The 4,723-nt window shown below is 43.2% G+C and overlaps 1 pseudogene; it reads left to right on the top strand.

Annotated features, from left to right (window-relative positions):
• Nucleotides 1–1,595: 1,595 nt before the first annotated feature.
• On the top strand, nt 1,596–4,457 carry LOC114910513 (uncharacterized; annotated as a pseudogene).
• Nucleotides 4,458–4,723: the final 266 nt, after the last annotated feature.

Here is a 4,723-nt window from a genome sequence, read left to right as displayed (position 1 = left end):
CTAAAGATAAGTCTGGTGATATTGTGTATATCTCTTCCTATAGAGTCTTTTTTGCAGACTTGAACGTGCGTATCACAGAGTGAGTGTGTTTCACTGATGCACGGATGAGTAGCTCCTTGTAAGTAGCGTATCTAGCAGTGTAGTCACCTTGGTGAATAAAGGTATGGGGGCTAGTACACTACATAATGTTCGTTCTAAGTCGCTTTGGAGAAAAGCGTCTGCTAAGCGAATAAATGTAGATGTATTGACAGCCTTTAAACATACAAGTGACTGTCTCAGTGTTTTTCCAGACGACGACTTGTGTGCACAAAATAGTCACGTTCTGTTCCAAATTCACGACGGCCACATACGTGACAGGAGTATGTCGCAACTATATCAGAGTGCGCTAAGGTATTGGTGCGATTCCTCGACAGGTGTGTCAAGAGTGAATTCCAAGTCTTATAAATACATGGACAATCAGGATATACACATTTAATACGATGGCCTTTTCCGAAATGACCACGTTGTAGTCTGTAATGTTTAAGAAGTTCTGATCGCCTAGGCCCTAGACACTTCAGTGCCACAGTCTTTACACTGCCACATAAACTAGACAAACAACAAAGAGAGAAAAGGGACAAAAAAATGAAACATTAGCGATGACCTCCGGGGCACGGAGATCCGCATCACCTTTGATTACAGAAAGCTGTACACAGTGAAATAAATACAATCTGTTCAGTGTAACACATACTTTTGGCCATGATGGAATCTCATATGATGCTGAGTAAACAGAACTAAAATCCCAACAGTTCACTCAAAACATGAAGAGTTAGGCTGTCTACACATGACCTGTGGCAGGTTGACTCTGTGCTGCAATTAGTCATTTTTATACTATAGGAAAACCAAAGAGACAGAACCACATCTAGCAAGAAGCTGAAAGATGAAGAGAGTGAAAGAAATGTTCTAGTAGTAGCTCCATGGGGGGGGACGGACGCTACAAAATATACCAAGATCATTCACGTCGCATCACGTTAGCCATTTTCTGTGATAATGCTGCATGCCTAACTGACAAGACACACACACACACACACACACACACACACACACACCGTCTGAACCACTTGTCCCATACGGGGTCGGGGGGAGCCGGAGCCTAACCCGGCAACACAGGGCGTAAGGCTGGATGTGGCATTCATAGTGTGGTCAGGAGTGGGGAGGCTTTCAGTGCATCAGGTATTGTATGTACACTGCTCAGAAAAATTAAAGGAACACTTTGAAAACATCAGATCTCAATGGGGAGGGGAAAAAAAAAAAATCATGCTGGATGTCTATACTGATATGGACTGGGTAATGTGGTAGCTAGGTAAAACTAGTTACTATGAAGCTTATACCTAGGTTCCACAGTAAAGGGTCACAGAGCTGAGAAAATCCTCCAGAAAGCCCAAATCCAGCTGCTCAATGAGAGAGTGAGACAGGTTCATGTCACCATTGATGCTCTTAAAAAAAGGCACAGATTTCACAACACATTAAAGGTAAGGAATGGCAGAAACGCAAATTTATTTCTTTACAAACTCGGCATAAGAATTCACACAAAATAGAAGAACTGACCTGGAGGGAAAAGGATGACAACACCATGCAGCTAGGCATCCAGGAGAAGTGGGTTGAGAACCTGTCTGACAGGGAGCTCACTCAACCGGAGAGGGATGTCTTAGCCAAGGGACTAAACTTCGCCATAACACCAGAACAAATACCTGTGGTAGACCTCATTACAGCCACAGAGTCTGCCATTAGGAATAACAATTTGACCAACACAGAAGCAGAACAACTAAGGTTGAAAGTAACAGCTGCCCTTGCCAGTGCTAAAGCACCGCCTTGCAATCTCACCATTGATGAAAGGAAGGCAGTCGTATCACTACAAGAGACCAGGACATCACTATCTTACCGGCTGATAAAGGAAGGTGTACGGTGGTTTTAAATACAGTTGATTACCACACTAAAGTGTCCAATCTCCTCCGTGACACGGCCACACATGAGATGCGGAAGCGGGATCCCACCAATACATACAAGAAGAAAATAATAAATTACTTGCAAGAACTAGAAAGGGAAAAGGTTATCGATCGACAACCGTACTACCGGTTGTATCCTGGGGAGGCCATCCCTTGTATTTATGGACTCCGCAAGATACACAAGGAAGGAGCTCCACTCAGACCCATCGTCAGCAGCATCAACTCAGTCACATATAATATTGCTAAATACCTGGCCACCATCCTATCTCCGCTAGTTGGTAATACTCCATATCAATCACATTCAAAACTCCCAGGACTTTAACAACAAAGTCAGGAATATCCAACTGGACCAAGAAGAAACCATCGTATCCTATGATGTCATCTCTCTCTTTACATGTATTCCCACCCCAGAAGCAGCAAGAGTGCTAAGGGAATGACCAATACAGGACACCACTCTGGCTGACAGAGCCAACCTTACCGCAGACCACATTTGTGTCTTGCTGGATCTTTGTCTGACTACCACCTACTTCCAATTTAATGGGGGTTTCTACAGGCAAAGACAAGGCTGTGCAATGGGGTCACCAGTGGCAGATGTTGCGAAGGGCACGAAATCTATCACTTCGAGCCGAAGCCCTCAGGTAATGGAGAAAGTGGAAAAACTCCTGTTAACTTGTATTAACCAGAAACTGTTAGAGAGCGTATTTGTAACACAGGTAACAATCTGTGAAAAGGCACGATCTTTTTATGATCAACTCGTTAGAGACGCCCCCTGGAAAGAGTGACTATTAGTGAGCCTTTCAAGGCCAGTAGGGGATGGTTTGATAAGTTCAAATCCACAAGTGGCATTCATAGTGTGGTGAGGCTTCCACTGCATCAGGTATGTATACGTTTAAATAGGCAATCATTGGGGGTCTGGATCGGATTAATCCCCATTATTTCTTCTTATGGGAAAAATTGATTCAGAACTCAAATGCCTTTTCCAGAACGAGCCAAGTTCGAGTTTTGAGCTTCCACTAATTGTTTTTCGGCACGTGTAGACAAGTTGTGTATTACAGTCACAGTGACTTCCTATACTTTTTCAATATGTATGTTTTAGTTTTTTTAGAGTTAGTTATTGCTCGTGTTTTTATTTCATTATGAAGCCTGTCTAATAGACTAATGTATCAAGAGATTTCAGATTAAGGTAGTAAAGAGCTCTGCATCTCCTGTCTTCTACTAGGTCCCTTCTCCAACAACATCAACAGAATGAATGAAGAGGTTGGTGTTTTCTGCATTCTTCTAATAAATCTCTATTATAAAGGGAATTTGTCCATTTAAATTTACCCAGTTGATTGCAGAGTGACTCAGTGATATTGACTGACTGATTAGTTTTGCTTTAGTGTTCCAACCTTAACTCACATCCTGAGCTGTGACAGGCATGGTGGTAGCAAAGAATCAGTAAGATGCCAGCAAAAATAACATCAGTTGAAGTACTGGCTCTTGTTGTTGCTGCTGCCTGTTCACATGCATTTCAATTTGTGCTGTTACACTGTTTGTTTTGGTCCAGTATTTCACTTACCATTTTCTGTTTGAACCAGGTTGGGTGCTGGGGGAAAGGCCTACCAGTATCCGTTTGTCCTTAACTATTAACGTTTATTAAATTAAACTATGACAAGTACATCATGAAGGTGGTTGTTAAAAGTAAACACATTTATTGCAGTTTTCAAGGATCATTTCTGTAGTTTCTTTGCTTACCCTTCAGCAGTTTGACATCTTTCTTGTGCTGGTTAGCCTGTATTGCAAACCAGATGGACTGAACCACTCTGGGTATTTCTAGGTGGGAGTCCTTGGGCACAACCAACTTGACAGGGCTGATTTACTCTAATGGGATAAATGTTTTTATATACTGTAAGATAGGGATATTTATAACAGACAAATGTTTCATATGGTTTGTACGCTTTTGTATTTATGTTCGGTGTTATCCTTGCGGAATATGCATTTTGGAATTAGTTGTTGAGGCTGTTACGGTGTAGCCAGAATGGCAAAGTTTCTGCTATAAACTATAAAGCTTGTATTTGGTCACTAATTAGGACACTCACGCAGACTCATGGGGGAGACATTACTCCGCAACAAAAAACTATTCTCTGACAACACATGCGACTCTCCCACAACTGGACACCCCATAAACACACACACACACACACACACACACACACATGCCTTTATACACCTCCCAGCAACACGTTGCCAGAGCAACCAAAATACAACCATGTAAACGAAGTCCATAACTCTCCTCAGCATAACCTTAACCTTAGCTCCAACCCCTAACCTTAGCTCAAACATTAAGCCTAGCGCCGACCCTAGCTCACACCGTAACCCAAGCTCTATGTGTAGCTCCAGCCCTAGCTCCTGCTCTATCCATAGTTCCAACCCTAAAACTAGCTCCAACCCTTCACCTTCCTCCTACCCTAGCTGCAGCCCTATCCCTATCCCTAAGCCTAACCCAAACTCTATGCTGAGATCCAGCCCTAACCCTAGCTCAAACCCTGACCTAAGCTCTAAGCCCAGCTCCAGCCAAAACCTTAGCCCCAATCTTAACCGTAGCTCCTGCCCTATCCATAGATCCAGCTCTTACCCTAGCTCCAACCCAAACCATAGCTCCAGCCCTAAGCCTTGCTCCAACCATAACTAAGTAGAACAGGCCATAGACGGCAGTGCAACACTCAGTACAGAAAGGGGTGTGGAACAGGAGCAAACATAAC

The sequence above is a fragment of the Scleropages formosus genome, chromosome 5, assembly GCF_900964775.1.
Source record: "Scleropages formosus chromosome 5, fSclFor1.1, whole genome shotgun sequence".
Taxonomy (NCBI): domain Eukaryota; kingdom Metazoa; phylum Chordata; class Actinopteri; order Osteoglossiformes; family Osteoglossidae; genus Scleropages; species Scleropages formosus.
The sequence above is the reverse complement of the archived record's forward strand: the minus strand, read 5'-3'. Positions and strand labels throughout refer to the sequence as shown.